Source organism: Notamacropus eugenii, chromosome X (genome assembly GCF_028372415.1).
Source record: "Notamacropus eugenii isolate mMacEug1 chromosome X, mMacEug1.pri_v2, whole genome shotgun sequence".
NCBI classification, from domain to species: domain Eukaryota; kingdom Metazoa; phylum Chordata; class Mammalia; order Diprotodontia; family Macropodidae; genus Notamacropus; species Notamacropus eugenii.
The window spans coordinates 34783815-34806069 of NC_092879.1; the positions used below are offsets into that span (position 1 = coordinate 34783815).

The 22255-nt window shown below is 40.9% G+C and overlaps 1 protein-coding gene and 1 long non-coding RNA gene across 2 annotated transcripts in view; one reads left to right on the forward strand and one right to left on the reverse strand.

The window, feature by feature from the left end:
• LOC140515974 (uncharacterized) overlaps positions 1-16363 on the reverse strand; it is a 55509-nt gene extending 39146 nt beyond the window's left edge. Inside the window, exon 1 of the mRNA XM_072626872.1 lies at positions 16287-16363. The gene's annotated coding sequence lies outside the window, so the exon portion shown is untranslated. The remainder of the gene's footprint in view (positions 1-16286) is intronic.
• On the forward strand, positions 15715-19618 carry LOC140515975 (uncharacterized). Its single transcript, XR_011971229.1, has 3 exons — positions 15715-15929; positions 16303-17318; positions 18206-19618. It is a non-coding gene; the product is annotated as an uncharacterized lncRNA (long non-coding RNA).
• The last annotated feature ends 2637 nt before the right edge of the window (positions 19619-22255 follow it).

The window sequence follows — 22255 nt, forward strand, 5'->3', positions numbered from 1 at the left end:
TTGTCCTGCTCTTTCACCTTCAGGCTTCAGTTTGAGCTAAAAGCTGAAAGAGATTTCACTCGGCTCCTGGGGCCTCGATCCTCACCACTCCTGCATGCTTCTGAGCTTGTTCCTCTTTCCACCCAGTTTCTAGGGCCTGCTCCTACTTCCTGAGAGCATAAGGTTTTTTTTCTTAATACACATAAGTAAAGTCCACTATTTTTGGACATCCCAATTACAGATCCAGTTATATAAAATTAGACTGATTCATGATACAAATGTTTTTGAGAAGAGCCAAATTTACTATTAAAATTTTCTTAAATAGGAAAATAGCACATGCAGACACTTTTATAAACCCAGCTGAAAATATGTCAATTTATGTCAGCAACCATAAGTATATTAGTAAATTACCCAATTTTCATCACTTTTATAATCAAGATTTTGCTTCACAGAATAAGAGAATGTAGAAATGCTGTCATTTTTGTCACCTGATTATTATAACAATATTTTACAGAAATAATGGAATTGGAAGGATGCTATATTACAATCAGTAATAGAGCAATTAAAAAAAAAACTCATGCTCAATTAGAATGTTATGGTTTGAGTAAAAGGAATCATTAAGACAATCCATGCAATGTCTGTTGAAAACCATTCTGAAAACATAGCTAATGAGCTAGCTATGGAAGGTCTGGCAAAGCACATCACAACTAAGAATCAAAGTGTTTTGAATAAAGATAATTTTTCCCCAAACTTAAATTGAACTTTTAGATTCATTTGTTAGCAAAATTCATTTGGATATCTCTCAGAACTTTTCTTAAATGGAGAAATAGTTGAAGAGGAACATTTATTTGTGTTCAGAGTACTTCGTTTTTGTTATTGTAGCTCATTTTATTGGTTTGCTAACAGTTTCTGGAATTTCTTGTATTTCCCAGTAGGACAGACTAATTGTTGCGGCTTAGAGTTCAGGAAACAAGTAAGTTAAATCCCATTAAAATGATAAAGAACTTCAAAAATTTTGAGTAACAGTGAATATAATTTTGTCTTTTATACCGATAGATGGAAAAACGTGAACAGCTACTACTCTTCCTTTTAAATAACCCAACCAATGAAGATTAATTTCCTAAAATGAAAAAAGTTGCTAAAAAGTTAAGTATGTTAAATGAGATGTAATTTATTTTTTGTACCTGCTGGATAAAATCATATTGAATTGTGTAATTTGAATGTATCTTACTGAATAACATTTTGGAATAACTTTATTGTAAAACCTTATTACCTAGAATCTGGTTTCAGGTTATCTTCATTTTTATACAACGATATCTGTTATAATTTAGTACTGCTCCTGAAAATCCTATGCAAAAGAAATTAGTATTGGAGTAGATAGAATTTACTTATTTCAAAGCACACAGGTAGCCTGTATTTCCTATCAAAACAAATCTATTTGTGGCTTCATTGATTCCGGTTTAATAAAACTGCATATCTAGCCACTTAATAAATATTAGATGAATAGTGAAGTGGGAGTTTCGCATCATTTTTGTTTTCTGGTCCTCTTTGTCTTATTTTCTTTTTCAGGAAAGCTATCCAATTTCTAAACCAATCCACTGGATGACTAATGAAAGATAACTCGTATTTTAGGATTTGGGGGCTTTTTCCCTGAGATCCTAGGATCACAGGTTTAATATAACGAAGAGCTTTCTGTCTTTAAAAACTACATATTGAGTTCTGTAGAGTTGTAAAATTTCTTCTTTGTTTAGATACTTGTAACTCAGACACATATTAAACATCAAAGCCAGCTTCATGAACAATACTGTTGATCCATATGAACATGGACGGCAGGAACATAACTGTTTTGCCACTAAATCACAGTAAAACATTAAGTAGGTCATTTAACTTTGCTGTGCCTCAGTCTTCTCATCAGTACCAGGTGCCTATCTCACAGGAGTGTTATGAGGATGAATTTTAAAACAATCTAAGTATTTTCAATTTTTTAATTGCTATGAAGGCAGCCTTTTGACAGGACTGGTAGACGAAAAAGAGATCTGTGAAATGGAATACTGTTCTTCAGTACATCAAAAGAGCTGTGATTTCATCAGTGTGGGTACATACATCATTCAGCTCCTTCATGTGTAGTAGATGATTTCATGACTCGCTGTGGCCAAAATGCTCACCACCTTGTGACAGGTGTTCTGATGATGCCTTTCAGATCTTAGCAAGGCTGAGCCTCATGCTGATGACATTGTATCACTGTGCCCGAACTGGAAGCCTTTCCAGCTTGGTTGTAGGACCTGCCAGAACTTGCACTCTGCTGACATAACTTTCAAGAATCTAGGTCACTTCTGGGACATGAAGCACCATGGAAGTGAGATTTCAATGGAAAATAACTCCTCTTCATACAGTGAATACATCTAGGATTTCATCTGCACACTGGATGCAATATTAGAATAACCAAGTTCTGCGTTATGAAAAATGTTTACTTCATCTCTCAAATATACTTTCTCCTTTCTATACAATTCATTATTTCTTTCAGCCTTCCAAAGCATACCCTCAGGAAGTATGACTGAGAGGTTTAAAATATATTATGAATATTTTCTAACCATTGGAGAAATTTGTCATTTGTGTCACAGTGTATTCTTTACTCTAGGGCTGAGGGTGATAGCGAATTTCACTAATAAATTGTACTTCAATTGAGAATAGCTTTTATAAATATTTATTTTTGTTTCAACCTTTTTATTCAAATAATTACCCAAAACAACAGAGTGCTGTGATGATTCAGGCACAAATGGTATTACACCCTGGCAATCATCACTTAGAACTGGTGGAACTATGACTATGAACATGCATACCAACATAAAATGCATTTTCTTTTGTTTAATCATGTGGAAAGTAGAAACTTCTATTGCATGTCGAATATAAAGCCGTAGTGATGGTATAATGGAATTAATTTCTGACTGCATGACAGATCTATCAAATGATATAAGCTACTTCACTTGGACAAAACTGATTTCTGCTCAGGGATACTTATTTGTGCTCAAAATATAGTGGAATTTAGAATTCGAATTGGTCTTGAAACATAGAATTAGAATTATTCTTAAAGACCGAATTACAGATAAAGATGTAGGGAACAGAATTAGATACAAAATCTTAGATCACACAATTAGAATTAGAATACTAAAAAGCAGATTTAGAATTGAAGCCTTAGAATATAGACTTGGAATTGAAATCTATAAAAACAGAATTAAAATTAAAGTCTCAGAATACAGATTTCGAACTTGTCTTAAAATACAGAATTGGATTTAGCCTTAGAATATGGAACTAAAATTAGTATTAGAATGCAGAATTAGGATTAAAGCTTTAAAACACAGATTTAGAATTGAAATCTTGGGTAGAAAGACGCACATACACATAGCTCTCCGAACCCACAACCCATAGAATGGCTACAGGGAAGTAACTCACGGAGAATTCTGCACCCAGAGGCCACAGAACATTGGAGCGAGGGAGATTTCTGTTCCGGAGAGACCTGCAAACCTCTCGCGGGGGGTTCTTCGCGGTGAGGACTGGGCGCCGGGACTGGGAGCTGAGTGCAGCCCTGCCGCGGCCGTGGCACCGAGAGGAAAAGAACCGAGCGGGCTTCGGGGACGGGATCTCCAGCGGTCCCGCGGGTCCCTCCACCCACAGAGGGACCTGCAAACCTCTTGCAAAAGGTCCGTCACGCTGCAGACGCGGAGCCCAGCCCAGACCTGCTGCGGCTGCGGCCGCCGCACCAAGAGAAACAGATCCGAGCAGGCTTAAGGGACGGGATCTCCAGCGGCTGCACAAGTCCCTCCACCCACAGGTGACGGGGGTCGGTGAGAGAGTCTCTTTGGCGGGTCGAGAGGGGAGTGGGGTGCCCCCATAATTCAGGCCCACTTGGGAGGCAGAAGCTGAGAGGCGGCTGCAGACCGGGTCTCCCCAAGCGGGCGGGAGCCTGAATCCATTGTGGAAGGTCTGTGCATAAACCCCCTGAGGGAACTGAGCCTGAGAGGCGGCCCTGCCCCGACCTCAGCACCAGAACATAATCTCATACTGAATAGCATCCCTGCCCCCGCCAAAAGCCCCAAGGCTGGAAGCAGCATTTGAATCTCAGACCCCAAGCGCTGGCTGGGAGGATCAGGAGGCGAGGTGGGTGTGAGGAGAATATTCAGAGGTCAAGTCACTGGCTGAGAAAATGCCCAGAAAAGGGAAAAGAAATAAGACTACAGAAGGTTACTTTCTTAGGGAACAGGCATTTCCTCCCTTCCTTTCTGATGAGGAAGAACAATGCCTAACATCAGGCAAAGACACAGAAGGCAAGGCTTCTGCGTCCCAGCCCACCCAATGGGCTCAGGCCATGGAAGAGCTCAAAAAGAATTTTGAAAATCAAGTTAGAGAGGTAGAGGAAAAGCTGGGAAGAGAAATGAGAGACTTGAATTCAAAGCATGAACAGCAGATCAGCTCCCTGCTACAGGAGAACCAAAAAAATGTTGAAGAAAATAACACCTTGAAAAGTAGCCTAACTCAACTGGCAAAAGAAGTTCAAAAAGCCAATGAGGAGAAGAATGCTTTCAAAAGCAGAATTAGCCACATGGAAAAGGAGATTCAAAAGCTCACTGAAGAAAATAGTTCTTTCAAAATTAGAATGGCACAGATGGACGCTAAGGACTATATGAGAAAGCAAGATATCACAATACAAGCCGAAAAGAATGGAAAAATGGAAGATAATGTGAAATATCTCATTGGAAAAACAACTGACCTGGAAAATATATCCAGGAGAGACAATTTAAAAATTTTGGGACTACCTGAAAGCCTTGATCAAAAGAAGAGCCTAGACATCATCTTTCATGAAATTATCAAGGAAAACTGCCCTGAGAATCTAGAACCACAGGGCAAAATAAATATTCAAGGAATCCACAGAACACCGCCTGAAAGAGATCCAAAAAGAGAAACTCCTAGGAACATTGTGGCCAAATTCCAGAGTTCCAAGGTCATGGAGAAAATATTTCAAGCAGCTAGAAAGAAAGAATTCAAGTATTGTGGAAATACAATCAGGATAACACAAGATCTAGCAGCCTCTACATTAAGGGACTGAAGGGCATGGAATAGGATATTCCAGAAGTCAAAGGAACTAGGACTAAAACCAAGAATCACCTACCCAGCAAAACTGTGTATACTACTTCAGGGGAAAAAACGGTCTTTCAATGAAATAGAGGATTTTCAAGCATTCTTGATGAAAAGACCAGAGCTGAAAAGAAAATTTGACTTTCAAACACAAGAATGAAGAGAACCATGAAAAGGTGAACAGCAAAGAGAAGTCACAAGGGACTTACTAAAGTTGAACTGTTTACATTCCTACATGGAAAGACAATATTTGTAACTCTTGAAACATTTCAGTATCTGGGTACTGGGTGCGATTACACACACACACACATGCACACACGCAGACATACAGGGAGACAGAGTGCACAGAGTGAATTGAAGAGGATGGGATCATATCTTTAAAAAAAATGAAATCAAGCAGTGAGAGAGAAATATATTGGGAGGAGAAAGGGAGAAATGGAATGGGGCAAATTATCTGTCATAAAAGAGGCAAGGAAAAAAGACTCATTAGTGGAGGGATAAAGAGCGGAGGTGAGAGAAAAACATGAAGTTTACTCTCATCACATTCCACTAAAGGAAAGACTAAAATGCACACTCATTTTGGTAGGAAAACCTATCTCACAATACAGGAAAGTGGGGAATAAGGGGACAAGCAGGGTGGGGGGGATGATAGAAGGGAGGGCATGGGGAGGAGAGTGCAATTCAAGGTCGACACTCATGGGGAGGGATAGGATCAAAAGAGAATAGAAGTAATGGGGGACAGGATAGGATGGAGGGAAATATAGTTAGTCCTATACAATACAACTATTATGGAAGTCATTTGCAAAACTACACAGATTTGGCCTATATTGAATTGCTTGCCTTCCAAAGGGAAGGGGTGGAGAGGGAGGGAGGTAAAGAAATTGGAACTCAAAGTGTTGGGATCAACTGTAATGTTCTTGCCACTAGGAAATACGAAATACAGGTAAAGGGGTATAGAAAGCTATCTGGCCCTACAGGACAAAAGAGAAGATGGAAACAAGGGCAGAGAGGGATGATAGAAGAGAGAGCACATTGGTCATAGGGGCAATTAGAATGCTTGGTGTTAGGGGTGGGGGAGGGGATAAAAGGGGAGACAATTTGTAACCCAAAATTTTGTGAAAATGAATGTTAAAAGTTAAATAAATAAATTTAAAAAAAATAAAAAATAAAAAAAAGAATTGAAATCTTGGAAAACAGAATTAGAACTAGTCTTAGAACATAGAATTTGAATTAAAGTCGTAGAACACAGAATTAGAAGTAGTTTAAAAACACAGAATTACAATTAAAATCTTAGAAGGAAGCATTAGAATCTTTCTCAGAACCCAGAACTGCAATTATTCTTAGGACAAAGAATTAGAATTGAAATCTTGGAGCACAGAATTAGAATTAGTTTTTGAACACAGAATTACAATTAAAGTCTTAGGACACAGCATTGGATTTAAAATCTTAGAACACAGAATTAGAATTGCAATCAAAGAACACAGAATTAGAATTGAAATCTTGGAAAACACAATCAAAACGATTCCTGGAACACAAAATTAGATATAAAATATTAGGACCCAGAATTGGAATTATGTTCTTAGAGCACAAAATTAGTATTATTCTTAGAACACAGAATTAGAATTAAAGTCGTAGAACCCCGAATCAGAAGGAAAGTGCTTGAATACAGAATGAGTATTAAAGTATTTGAATACTGAATTGGAATTAATGTCTGGGAACCAGAACTACAAGAAGTCTTCCAACATAGAACTAGAATTACACTCTTAGAGCACAGAATCAGAGTTCGTCCTAGAAAGCAGAATTAAAATTTGTCTTAGAACACAGAATTACAATTAAAGTCTTAGAACACAGAATTAGAATTAAAATCGTAAAACATAGAAAAAGAAGTAGTTTTAGAATGCAGAATATGATTTAAAACCTTAGAACATTGAATTAGAATTTACGTCTTTGAAGACAGAATGAGAATTAATCTCAGAACACAGAATTAGAATTAAAAATTTAGAACAGAGAATTAGAATTAAAGTCTTAGAACACAAAGTTAGAATAAAAGTCTTAGAACACAGAATTAGGATTAAACTCTTGAACACAGAATTAGAATTAAAATATTAGAACGCAAAATGAGAATTGAAGCCTTAACACACAAAGGTAAGTAACCCCAATTGATGAAACTACTACCGATTATCAGTATGGAGCTCCCTGGCCTCTTCCTTTGGTATCAAAACAACACCCCACAATTATGGGGGAGGTACACAGTTCACCAGGTGGGGGAATTCCACACCTTACCTTCTTCCTCTAGGTCATGCCCTCTAAGTGCAGATGTCCCTCAGGGCCCTTTCCTTGGTCCTCTCCTCTTCTCCCTCTCTGCACTGTACTCGGTGCTCTCATCAGTTTCCATCAATTGAATTACTATGTCTATGTTGATGATCCTTAGTTCGAGCTATCCTGCATTAACTTCTCTGCTGACCTCTAGTCTCATATTTTCAACTGCATTTCAGGCATCTCAAATTACATGTCCAGTACGCATTTTAAAATAAAGATGTCCAAAATGGAATTTATTACCTTTCCTCAAAACTCTCCCCTTGCCACCATATTCCCTAGAGGGAAATGCCATCTTCCTATCCCTCGCACTCCCAACCGAGGAATCATCCTGGATTCCTCCCTACCTCTCACGTGACACGACACCCCTGCCCGTACTCAAAATCGCCAAGACCTGTTGATTTTAACTTTGTTACATCTTTGGCCCTCTTCTCCATCTATACTTTTTCATTTGATATTCTCATCAGTTCTCACAGATTTATCTGTCATCTCTTCCTTCCACAGTCACCAATGGAGGAAAGTGGCCAAGCTAGCCATCTTTTCATTTCCCTGCCAGATATGCTCTATGGGCTTTTTCATTAAACCTCCACACCACTCCCTCCAAGCCTCCATTTTTTTTCAGCTTCCCCATTCAACTGCAAGCTCTTTGAGAACAAAGGTTCTTTCCTTTTCATATTTGTATCCTCAAGGATTACCCTGGCACACAGTAGACACTGAATATATTTTTGTGGCCCGACTGTCTATTCTAATGGTTCTTAGATCTACTTATCCAACTCTAACCTCTTTCCTGATCTCCAGTGTCACATTTCCAACTGAGTCCTGGACACTGCAACCTGGAAGTCCCAAAAGACATTACCATCATCATCTTCAAAATGCAATTCATTACCATCCATCCAGACAAACCCCCCTCACCCGCTTCACCTCTGTTACTGTAGAGGGTATCATCATCTTCCCAGTCATCCAGCCTTGGGGCCTAAATGTTATTCTGGACTCCTCACACTCTCTCCCCTTCCCTTCCCCCAGATCTAATCTGATGTCATGGCCTGCTGACCTAACCGCTGCAAAAGTATCTCTCCAATTCATCCCTATGCTGACATTACCACGGCCCTGCTTCACGGCCTCATCACCTCACACTTGGCCTACTGTAATAGCCTGCTAGGGGATTTGCCTGCTTCAGATCTCACCTCATTGTAGTCCATCCTCCATTCAGCCACCAAAGGGGTTTTCCTAAAGCACACGTCTGACCAGGTCACACTCCCATAACTACTCATTAAACTCCAGTAGCTCCCTATCACAGCCAGTACAAAATGTCAAACCCTCTATGGGGCCTTTTGTGACCTAGTCTTCTCTTACCTTTCTGGCCTTTGTATTCTTTACATCCAGACCTCTCCCTCCCCAGCCCCCCAACCACATTATGAGTAGTCTAGGGGCACTGGCCACCTGGCTGTTTCACAAGCAAGACACTCTATGTCTCATTTCTGTATTTTCTCTACCCCTCTCCTGTGCCTGGAGAATTCTTCCTCCACTATTCTATTGACTTCTCTGGTTTCCTTTAAGTACCAGCCAAAATCCCACCTTCTATAGGAAGGCTTTCACAATCTAGTGTCTTCTCTACTTATTTCCTAGTTATGCTGTATAGAACTTATTGCTACACCATTATTTGCCTTTTGTCTCCCCCTTTTCTACTCTCTCTGGCCTTTCTTTGTGTCCCTAGTAGTTACCACTGTGCCTGGAAAATACTAGGCACGCCATAAATGTGTATTGACTATTTGATCAACTGCCAGTCACTATATTAAAACCTTAAGAGAAAAAGAAAGACAAAAGTCTGTCTAGCTTGTCCTCAAGGAGCCCACATTCCAATGAAGGGATAGGGGAAAAGAGAGCATACAAACCACCATTGCACATACAAGATATGTGCAGTACAAACAGGACAGAATCTCAGAGGGAAGGCACCAGGATTGGGTGGGGGAAAGGGGCGGTTGCACAAAACTTCCTCTTGCAGAAAGTGGCATTTGAACTGAATCTTAAAGAAAGCCAAAGAATTCAGGGGGTAGAGGTGAGGAGGGAGGGCATTCCAGGAAGGGAGAACAGTCACACAAAAAGTACAAGTTCAGGAGATGATGTGCTGTGTGTGTGAGCAACAGCAAGAAAGCCAAGATGTATTCAAAGAGGATAAGAAGCCTGGAAAGAAAAGAAGGGTCCAGATCTCAAAAGGCGTCAAATACCACAAGGTATTCTATGGGATCCTGGAGATAGTAGAGAGGCTCTGGGGTTTATTGAGCTGATATGGTCACACTTGGTATTTATTATTAAAATATCTTACATTTTATTTTTATACATTTGTTTTTAAAGCACTGAGACTTTCACGCAGTCTTTTTTTCCTGTTCGAAATTCTCTCCATCCTCCTACCCCATCTCCTACCCAATAAAAAGGCAACAAAATTCAAATTCATTATAGACATGTATTAAAATGATCACTGACAACTCCAGAAGACTGATGATAAAACATGCTTTCTTCCTCTTGCCACAGAAGTAATGTCCTGTACGTCCAGAAGGAGGAAATATTTTCAGGCATGAGCAACACAAAATAAATCTGATTTTCTTCACTATATTCATATAAAGGGTTCCACCCATCCCCCTCCAGTCAGATATAGAAGACCCATGCTTATCCACACAGTCAGTCAGTCAGAGGCATGAACAAGCTGCAGAACTCTGTTGAACCAATTAATGAACTTTAAGCTGGATGCAAACCTGCTGGGGCAGAAGCTAGGACTGATTCAAGATTTGGTCCCGCCCTGTGGAGGTTGGATAAAAGCAGCAAGATAGTATGGTACCCAGCATTCCAGTGGGAAGAAAGCCTAATGGTGGGGAATCTTCAGCTAAAGCGATAAGAGGGAATTCTTCGTGGGGGAGAGAGACTCTCTCTGTCTCATTCCCACCCTCATGCTTGATAGATCAAGGATGACCTTTTAATCTATTTCAAGGTCTGGAAAGATTTGTGCTCAAAACCACATCTGCACTGAAAGCTTACGAAGAGCATATGAAATCATACTGAAGACAGAGTAAACACCCTACAGAAAAGTACCTTCAAGAATCTAAAAAAATCCCAGCAGAAAGCTGAAGCATTCTGATAGGAAACTGTGTGAGGCTGCTGTAAAAGTGAATAAAAAACTTGAAGAAACCAGGAGTTGGGGGTAATGACCCCTTTTGTCACACAAACTATCTAATCTGAGCCCTCTTTCCACTGCCTCTTCATGTACTCACAGCAGAACATGTTTCTGGTTCGGGATCATGTATGTGCATATATACATACGCATACATGCAAATACATATTCATACACATATCTCCACTTCTGCCTTCTCTCCCTCCCTCTCTCTCCCTCCCTCCCTCTATCTCTCTCTCTCTCTCTCTCTCTCTCTCTCTCTCTCTCTCTCTCTCTCTCTCCACACATACACACTCACACACAAACATGCATATACACATGCATATATGTATGCTGGAGAATGAAATGGAAAACTACTCCATTATCTCACTGAAGAAAACCCCAAATGGGGTCATGGAGAGTTAGATATGACTTAATAACCACAATAGGAAGAGATATGGATATGGATCTTTAAAAGCCAATTATTCTTAACCTACCATCTTAGTGTACTAGGGTGGTAACCAGTGGCAACTCCTTCCAAAAGCTTAAGGCAGCATGTTCTGCCTGCTGTCAGTACATGTGGGAAAGGCTGGAGAGACTGCTTATAGAAAGGCATAATGACATGCAATGGAAAGGTCCTCCTTATAGCTATTCTGACTCCTTCTTGTCCGTTATCATGTGAGGAAAAGGAGCCAATTATTTCTCGCTGAACCAGAACAGTGAACTGATGATATTACAGTTTCCTGGAAAATCCTAGAGAATCAGCAAAGATACAAATAGACACCATTAATAGTATCAGCAAAGATACAAATACAAGCCATTAATAGCTTCAGCAAAGATGTAGTCTACACAATAAACACTCAAATATTAGCAGCATTTCCAAATAGTAATAAAAAGGAGGCCATTAAAGGGAAATCCCATTCCAGATATTTTCAAAATGCATAAAGTGTCTGAAAATCAATCTGCCAAAGCACAGAAAAGATGTGCAGTGATTCAATTACAAAATACTCCTTGAAGTAACAAAGAAAAAGATGAAATAATTGGAGAAACTTTCCATGCTCATGGCTGAGCTGTACCAGTCTAATAGAAACGACAATGTAACTTCGGTCCGGATTAACGCAAAGAAAGAATTTCCTGAAGTGGTCACATTCTTTGAATTTACAGTGCGTATGGGATTGAGCTGGGACAAATTAACCATATTTTACATCACTGTACCTACAAATAGTGCACATTCCAAGAAAACCAACTGGGTGAGTTTCATTTTTCACACTAGTCAGATCCTAGGTGTACTATCAAAGTCAAATTATACCTTCAGTGCCATGCAGATCAAATTATCAAAGTCTATTTTAAAACCTTGGCAAATTCCCCAACTGGTAAATGGTCAGAGGATATCCACAGGCACTTTTCAGAGGAAGAAATTAAAGATATCTAGAGTCATATGGAAAAATGCTCTAAATCACTATGGATTACAGAGATACAAATCAAAACAACTCTGAGATATCACATCAAACCTATCAGACTGTCTAACGTGACAAAACAGGGAGATGATAAATGTTGGAGAAAATGTGGCAGAGTTGGAACACTAATTCATTGTTGGTGGAGCCGTGAGCTGATCCAGACAGTCTGGAGAGCAATTTGGAACTATGCCCAAAGGGCTACAAAAATGTGCACACTCTTTGAGGCAGCAAGACCACTTCTAGGAGTATACCCCCAAGAGATCATAAAAATGGGAAACGGTCCCACATGTGCAAAAATATTTGTAGCAGCACTCATTGTGGTGTTCAAAAACTGGAAATCAAGGGGATGCCCATCAATTGGCAAATGACTGAATAAATTATGATACATGAATATAACAGAATACTACTGTGCTATAAGAAATGATGAACAGGAAGACTTCATAGAGGCCTAGAAAGACTCATATGATCTGATGGTGAGGGAAAGGAGCAGAATCAGAACATTGTACACAGCAGCAACTACAGTGCAAGAGGATTTTTTCTGATAGGCTTAGAAATTCATTGCAGTGCAAAGACGTAAAAACTTCTCAGTGGTCTTTTAATGCAAAATGTCTTCCACATCCAGAGAAAGAACTATGAAATTCAATCGCAGAATGTAGCAGAACATTTTCTTTTGTATTACGTTTTGGTTTGTTATATGAGTTCTCCCATTCATTTTAATACTTCTATGCAACGTGACTATGGGGAAAACGTGCTAAATACGAATCCATGTGTAGAACCGAAATAAAATTGTATGCAGTCTCAGGAGGGAGGGAGGAGGTAAGAGGGAAAAAGGGAGAGGGAGGGGACAAAATCTAAGTTATATGGTAGTGATTGTAAAACATTGAAAATAAATTGTAAAAATAAAGTAAAAGTAATAATGTGGAAATAATAGAAAATATTTCTAATGAGACGCTACTTCAGAGGGTCCTGTCCTCTAGCTCTGAAAAGTGTATACATACCCTGAGGTAAGGTTGTGTTTCGTGGCTTATACATTGGAACAATGTCTGGCCATATGAGACTCTGGGAAGCAGGTAAGGAGTCCCCTGGCTTTGACAACCAAGATGTTGGTGCTTCTCTCTCTGGTCACTGTGTATGTATTGCTTATGGGGAAGCCCTGTCTGTTCATCTTTACTTCTCTGTATTTTCTCTGTAGTTCATGGTGCCCACTTTTATCCCTGCACTAAATGAATAATATATGTGCTTGATTCAACTGATTGTTGGACCCTCAAAGAAAAACTTTGTTAGAATAATAACACAAACACTTTTTTAAAAATGGGATTGAGAATGCCAAGGGAAGAGATGATAAGGGTTCATGGAAAAAGGGTAATAATTCTTCCAAAGCTTGAACTGCATTGTAAAGCTTGTTGTTCTTTAATCATTTTCAGCTGTGTCCAACTCTTTGTGACCCCTTTTGGGGTTTTCTTGACAAAGATACTGGAGTGCTTTCCCATTCCCATGTCCACCTAGAGGGAAGGTACAAGGTGGGCTTTATCTCTTCATGCGAGAAAGGAGTAAAGAAAGAGATAATAGCAGAAACCATCTGTGCCATGGAAAAGAGAGGAAAAGGTGGAGATCATGGCAAATGGCTTCTATTTTTAAGTAAAATATGAAACAAGATTGTGAGCTGATAGGGTAGAGGAGGGGGAGCCATGGGAAGGTTGAGGAGGGATTCTTTGGAAGAGCCACCATGGAGAGAGGGAGAGTGAGGTTGATAGGGGAAGGTCAAAGGTTCACCTAACTTAGTTGAGTTTGGGTAACTCATTTGCAGTAGACCCAGTCAAAATGATTTCCAGATATTTTCCATCTTCATTCAGCAGCAGTGTTTGATGGGAGCATTTTAAGACTGATTGGGTCTAGGGACCCAAGAGAAAAGAAGAACGTAGAGTTGAATTGGTTTTCCAAGGGGTCAAGATGCAGTGGTCAATGCAAGGAAAAGGTTTGGGAGATAACTGAGGAAATAAAAGTCATGGTGTGGAAGAAGAGTAGGGTTTTGTAAAGGAAGGTGGTGGGAGAGGTGAAAGATAAGGATATTTCAGAATTCTTGAATACAGAGGTCATGCATATGTGAGTGATGCCAATATCATGAGTTTGCCCTTCTTTGTGTATGGCTGAAGTGGGGTAGAGCCATGGAAAGTGTAGTCCTTGTGTAGTAGGGTTTTTGAGAGAAAAAAAAAATCAAATAATTATTATACACATAGACACAGACAGACAGACACACGTAGAGGGAAGTCCCATAGAATGAGGGCAGAAGTTGGGGAGGAGGGGAAGATTGTGAAGCAGATAATGAGCTGAACTGTGGAAGGAAGTGGAGTGACCTAGTTGGGGTGTGAGACCCAGAGGCAGGGCTGTAGACAATAGGTACCAGGATTTTGATTAGCTGGTAAAGATACATTTCATTAATCTCAAAGAAGGAGAGGTTGCTATGTGATGGAGGTAAGGGGAGAACCTGACTATCTAGATAAAAGATTCACCAGTTCTACCCAAGTACACAGACCAGAGCATACCCTTTCTGCTTTAAGGACAACCTTGAACTCCTGCTGTGTATTCAGCATTCAGATCCAAACAGCAGCTAACCTCCAATAAAGGCATTTCACTCCAGGTATCATTCTCTCATATTAGTCCTATTTCTTATATAACACTTTCCAAAATCATAATGGAAGAAATCAAGCATAATACTATCATAATAGTATGAATTTTAAACAAAGACCGCAAACAAAAACTTATTGCCATGTAAATAACATTCATCCTTTTGAACACATTGTGATATATCTTAGAGCAATATAAAACAAGGAGAAGCAAAATTGTTTCTCTCTTCTATACTAGATGTACTCAGAGACTAGTATAGAGTAAATAAAATCCAGTTACATCTATAGTTACCAAAACGGCTCTTGCTCTTGATGTCTATGAACATTTTGGCTGATCTACGGGTGCTGGATGGCTTCCTACAAAGCATAATTACTAGGAAGAGAAGGCAGAAATTTGATATTAGAAGAAAGGAAGGAATGTGTGTCCCTGTTAGCCCAGTCATTTACACTAAGTTCCCATACTAATCCTTTTTTGTCCGTCTCAATTCAGGCCCGATAAATCGAAAGGGAAGGACTTTTTGAATACCTCTCAAGTCATACCACCTGGCTCATCTCATCTAATGCCCTCCCATTCAGGTATGGATGAGCTGTGGTACCTAACTGTGCTTTTGGAAGCAATCCAATACTTTATTTTCCAGTCTCCCCTGACGACTTTCTTGGTTTTTCCCCCGTTTTGGTCCTCCTATTATTGCTCATGGTCTGAATTCTATGGTTGCTATAGGATGGCACTGAGGGGAACCACTGGTACCAAAGGATCCCTGAAGGAATGCCCATGGTACCAGTGCGGGCTGTGCTCTGGCCAGGACTGGGTGTAGGGTTCATAGAACATGAAGATCTTCCCTATACACATACGGTCTCTGTGACTACACATCTTCCCTTCTGCTTTCCCAGGTCTAAAGGTACACAGGTATTTTGTCTCATCAATCACAGAAGTATTGGTCCTTTGAACTCTGCTCTAGTTCCCAGTTGTTACACATCCGGTGCTGAGTCAATTTGAGTCAGTTAGGCACTGAGTTAGTTGGGCACTGGCACCTTTGGAATTAAGCCAGTTTAGGTGCTAGGCCAAGCAGGCTTTCAAGCCTTTCGGCACTGAGCCCATCAGGTGACAAGTCTTTGTTTGAAAACTGTATATATTCTTGAATATTGCTTTTGCCTGGGGGCTCACAGAGGGGAAGGGTGTTTCACCTGGAATCTTTTTGATTTACCATATTAGGGACACTGAGTACCCAGTATCAAGATTCCTCATCCACTTACTACCCTTCTGTGAAGGAGAACTCATAAGTAAGTGTCCAGGTCTGGTGCTGTATGTAAATATTTGCGTTACTCTGTTAAGCTTTGTTTTTCTATATTTCTTCAATGAGGTTCTTTATTGTACATGTATGCAGAATAAATGTTGTGCTGGTTTAGTTTCGAGTGAAGATTGCTTATCATACTAAGCTATTAGATCCTTAATATCTGCATCCATATAATATTATATATACTTATACAAATGTTTGGAGAAATTTATAGCAGTAGCTCATATGGCATTGACGACACACTGCCGTCTGTTCCTATCCCGTTGAATGTAAATAGTTGGTGGTGCGTGCACCTCCAGAGGTCCCACGGTTTTAGAGAGCACGACTGGGATGAATTCCCTACCTGCTTTTGCTTTCAGGAAGGGCATCACCAAATTGAGTACGTCTCTCCGTCTGACCCTGAAGCGGGAGAGAACGGCATCGGGAAAACCTCCACAAGGGTCAGCTGAGAATCCCTCGCTTCCAGCTGGTGAGTTCCCCAAATTTCCCGTCGCCTGTGCACAGGCCACTGGCCCCGTGAGGCCATGCTCGTCCAAGCTACAAAGGCCTTCCTGCAGAGCTGCTGTCTGCAGACTCAGGGGCTCCAAGTTGAGGCGGCCTGCCAGCCAGCCTTCCAGAGGGCTGAATGGGAGCCGAAACTACGCCCCCACTGTTCAACCTGGACTCCAGCTTCCTCTCGCCCCGGCCCTGCATTCCGCGGTTGCCATAGCGACCCCCAGAGTTGGCGGAATTGATGGATTCAAGGTTCCAGACCCAGGGCAGACAAAGGGAAGCCTGAGCAGCCCTGCACCCGCCCTCCTGGTCACGATGATTACGACCACGCTTGGATGCTCCCCCTGGCCCTCCTGGCCTCTGCAAGTCTCCTTCTCAAGCTCTCCCAGCCCCAAGGAGGCAAACTTCTCGGAACTCCTTTAGAGTGCAGCGAGTTGGACAATTGACCAGGTGGCCACCAGACCCGCTAAGGACAGGAGAAGGTCCCGGGAACTCAAGTCCATCTCCGTCAGTGTCGGAAAGACTAGGTCTGGCCCCTCCTTGTCTCTGGACAAAGGAATGACCCTTTTTTTTCCTCCGAGCCCCACCCCCCCTTGGTCCACCCCGCTTCCTGTCCTACGAACTTTCCCTGGACTCTCCCCACGCACCAGGCTCGCCCTTTCCCCGGGGACGTGGATCCAGTTTGTATTCTAGGGGAGGGAACCCGAGCCACTACTGAGTAGGGAGCCCAGATGGGGCGGAGGGGACAGTGCCCACGCCAGCCTTGGCCTGCTGAGGGAAGCGAGGCAGCAGAGCGTGTGACCATCCTTCTGCCAATCCTAAGGTTGAGGAGGATCCAGTCAGCCTCAGCAGAGCCTGGAAATGAAGATTACTAAGACCATGGGTCAGTCAGGTGGTTCGCTCCTAGGGTTGCTAGTCCAGGTTCACTACGGGCAGCTAGGCTCGTGGCAGCAGGTTCTGTGGGGAGGGTCGGGTCCCAACTTGGTGGGAGGCATTAATGGCTGTTTTGAGAGGTCCACGGGTAACCAGGCCTGGACCCTCTTTGCTGCGGTATTGCAGGCTGCCTGCTGAGGCATGGGGCGGACAAACACTCGGGATATTGCAGCCACACATCCATAAATAAATAAATAAGTAAATGAGCTAGGGAATGCATAAATTCATGAATGAATAAATGCATAAATGAATAAATGCATAAATGAATACATTCATAAATGAATAAATGCATAAATGAATAAATTCATAAATGCATAATTGAATAAATGCATAAATGCATACGTGAATAAATGCATAAATGAATACATTCATAAATGAATAAATGCATACATGAATTAATGTATAAATGCATAAATGCATGAATGAATGAATTCATAAATGCATAAATGAATAAATGCACAAATTCATAAATGAACAAATGCATGAATTAATAAATACATAGATGGATAAATTCATTGATGAATAAATGAATGAATAAATGGATGAATGAATAAATGAATGAAGGAATGAATGGTTTCGAGTGAAGATTGCTTATTACAGTAAGCTATTAGATCCTTAATATCTGCATCCATATAATATTTTATACATATGTGTGTGTGCATACATACACAAATGTCTGGAGAAATTTATAGCAGTAGCTCATATGGCATTGACGACACACTGCCGTCTGTTCCTATCCCGTTGAATGTAAATAGTTGGTGGTGCGTGCACCTCCAGAGGTCCCACGGTTTTAGAGAGCACGACTGGGATGAATTCCCTACCTGCTTTTGCTTTCAGGAAGGGCATCACCAAATTGAGTACGTCTCTCCGTCTGACCCTGAAGCGGGAGAGAACGGCATCGGGAAAACCTCCACAAGGGTCAGCTGAGAATCCCTCGCTTCCAGCTGGTGAGTTCCCCAAATTTCCCGTCGCCTGTGCACAGGCCACTGGCCCCGTGAGGCCATGCTCGTCCAAGCTACAAAGGCCTTCCTGCAGAGCTGCTGTCTGCAGACTCAGGGGCTCCAAGTTGAGGCGGCCTGCCAGCCAGCCTTCCAGAGGGCTGAATGGGAGCCGAAACTACGCCCCCACTGTTCAACCTGGACTCCAGCTTCCTCTCGCCCCGGCCCTGCATTCCGCGGTTGCCATAGCGACCCCCAGAGTTGGCGGAATTGATGGATTCAAGGTTCCAGACCCAGGGCAGACAAAGGGAAGCCTGAGCAGCCTTGCACCCGCCCTCCTGGTCACGATGATTACCACCACGCTTGGATGCTCCCCCTGGCCCTCCTGGCCTCTGCAAGTCTCCTTCCCAAGCTCTCCCAGCCCCAAGGAGGCAAACTTCTCGGAACTCCTTTAGAGTGCAGCGAGTTGGACAATTGACCAGGTGGCCACCAGACCCGCTAAGGACAGGAGAAGGTCCCGGGAACTCAAGTCCATCTCCGTCACTGTCAGAAAGGCTAGGTCTGGCCCCTCCTTGTCTCTGGACAAGGGAATGACCCTTTTTTCCCCCCAGCCCCACCCCTCTTAGTCCACCCCGCTTCCTGTCCTACGAACTTTCCCTGGACTCTCCCCACGCACCAGGCTCGCCCTTTCCCCGTAACTTGGATCCAGTTTGTAGTCTAGGGGAGGGAACCCGAGCCACTACTGAGTAGGGAGCCCAGATGGGGCGGAGGGGACAGTGCCCACGCCAGCCTTGGCCTGCTGAGGGAAGCGAGGCAGCAGAGCGTGTGACCATCCTTCCGCCGATCCCGAGGTCGAGGAGGATCCGGGAGGATCCAGTCAGCCTCAGCAGAGCCTGGAAATGAAGATGACTAAGACCATGGGTCAGTCAGGTGGTTCGCTCCTAAGGTTTCCAGTGCAGGTTCAGTACGAGCAGGGAGGCTCGTGGCCGCAAGGTCCGTGGTGAGGGCCAGGTCCGAACTTGGGAGGCGCAGTTGACGGTTATTTTGAGACGTAGGCGGGTAACCAGGGCTGGGACCCTCTCTGCTGCGGTATTGCAAACTGCCTGCTGAGGCATGGGGAGGAGAAACACTCGGGATATTGGAGCCACAAATTAATAATATGAGTGAGTGAATGCATAAATACATAGATGAAGAAACGAATAGACGAATAAGCGAACAGACGAATAAATGAATAGATAAATGAATGAATGAATAAATGAATGAATGAATGCATAAATGGATGAATGAATGGATAAACGAATGAATGAAGAAATGAATGAATGAATAAATGGATGAATGAGTGGTTGGATAAATGAATAACTGGTTGAATAAATGAAAAAATGAATGAATGTATGAAACCACTGCTTGATAAACTGGGAAACATAAATTACCTAGGAACAAACAGCTGAGAAAACCAATACATTCAAAATGGAGACAAAAGACTTATATTAATGATTATGCTAAAAGAAAAACCTTAAAAGAAAACCTTAAAAGAAAAACAGATGAAATACCTGTTAGAGCTATTAGTAAGAGATGAACTCTTAATCAAACAGGAAATAGAGGCAATAATATTTTTAAAAAAGTAAATAGAAACCTTTCCTAACATGAAACTGAAAAGCTTCTGCACAGGTAAAATTAATGCAACTTGGATAAAAAGAGAAGTGATTTAATGGGAAATAAGTTTTTGTGTCAAATTTATACTATAAGCACCTGAAATACAAATCATATAAATAATATATAGAAATGTATAGTGCACACAAGTGTGTGTGATTAATAGTCATTCTACAATGGATATGTGATCAAAAATATGAACAAATATTTCTCATCCGAACTTCTGAGTGTTCAAAAATGCAAGAAAAAAGGCTCTAAATCACCAATAAGAGAACTACACAACAAAAATCTTTGAGAATTTACCTCATACTCTGCAAATTAGCAAAGATGACCCCCAAATGACATTAAATTTTGCAGGGCATGTGGGAACGATAGCCACAATAATGCATTATTGGTGGAGCAAAAAGATGGTATAAGTACTTTGAACGGCAGTTGGGAATAATGCAAATTAAGGGATTAATATCCATAGCATTTGAACTAGAAAATCATTTACTGGGTATAAATACTTGGGTCCTCCAAGAAAGTCACTGATCAAAAGAAACCCCTATATACATCACAATATGGTACTTTTTGCGGTAACAACGAGTTGGAAACAAAGTACATGTTCACTGACTGGAGAATGTTTACACAAACTGTGGTGCATAAGAGTAGTGGAATGTGATTGTGCTGTAAGAAATTATGTATGTGATGAACAGAAAGAAGCGTGGAACGATCTACATGAATTGATGCAGATGGAAGTAAACAGAGACAAGAAAGCAATATAAACAATGGCTACAACCACAGAAATACAAAGAACAGCTTCTCTCCCACACACACAAATTAAAAGTGAATGTTACAGAAGGATAAATATCAAGGACAACACAAATAACACATGTGAGAGGACACCACTCACATATCCATTTATGAAGGGTTGAAATCCATGACTCTTAGATGTTAAACAAATATTTAGATTTTTCCAATGTACAAATTAGTTGTGATGATTTATGCCTTCTAAATTGTTTTGTCTTAAAGAAATACTACTTACTGTATAATGGATGGATATCTGGGTGGGGATAGGGCCAAATAGTAGGGATAACTATGATGATATAAAAGATATAAGACATCAATAAAAACTTATTGCAAAATATTTTAAAAAATGACTCCCAAAGTCATCGAATTCTATGGGGATTGAGGAGTGATACATATCATCATATGTATTAAAGTGGAAAGAGTATATTCTTGTTTAGATTCTTATACTTTTTCATTCATATTTACCTTCATATTCTTCTCTGTTCTTCAGTGTTTGTATATTCAAGTTTCTATACAGCTCTGGATTTTGCATCAGGAATTCTTGGAAACCCTCTATTTCTTTTCCCTTTCTTGCACTAAATCTGCAATTAAGGGAAACCGAGGTATAAAAGTCATAGCAAAATCTGTCTATTGGTAGGCTTAGCAATTAGCACTAATAGAGATAAATCGGTGATCAGTGATCACATTCCCACTCCTACAATTTGATCACCCATTTATACAGTATGAATTTATAAGCTCATTACATAATGTCAGTTGGTGCCAACTAAATTAAGACTGTGATTGGTCCATAATTACGCTGATTTGCAAAATGATCTTCCAGACCTCGTGGTAACAGGGGCACAGAGGTAGTCAATATCCTCAGAAAGTCCCAAATTCCCATGCCCTGTACTACAGAAAGCCAATGCTAGAAAAAGCATTCCTTGACCAGGTTGAATCATCCTTCATTTGTTCATGTTCTATGTCTCCTTCAAGTGGCAGATTCACTCATAGTGACATGTATACTCTCCCATCAAATATTATACTACTCAAAGTTACAGACAAAATCTCCTATCAAGTATCATACCACCAAGGCCTCTGCAAAATATTTCCAAATCTAAGACGCTACTATTGGTTACAATGGCTATTGATATGAATAGCCAAACTCTTAACTACTAACCAATGAATAATCACTTATCAGTTTCACACTTTATCTTTACATGCAGTTTTGCTGGGTGAGTTATTCTTGGTTTTAAGCCTATTTTCTTGCTTCCTATGTTATAATACTCTACATTCTCCAGTCGTATAATGGTGGGTATTACATTTGGTTAATGTTGATTGGCTACTTGGAATTTCAATTCTTTTTTTTCTTGCTGCTTGTAATATTTTTTATTTAACTAAGAAGTTTGGGATATAGGTGAATATGTTCTTAGGAGTTTTATTTTGGAGTGTCTTTCAGAAGGTGATTGGTGGATTCTTCTCATTTCTAAACTGCATCCTGATTCTAAGATGTCTGATCAGATATAAGGTTTCT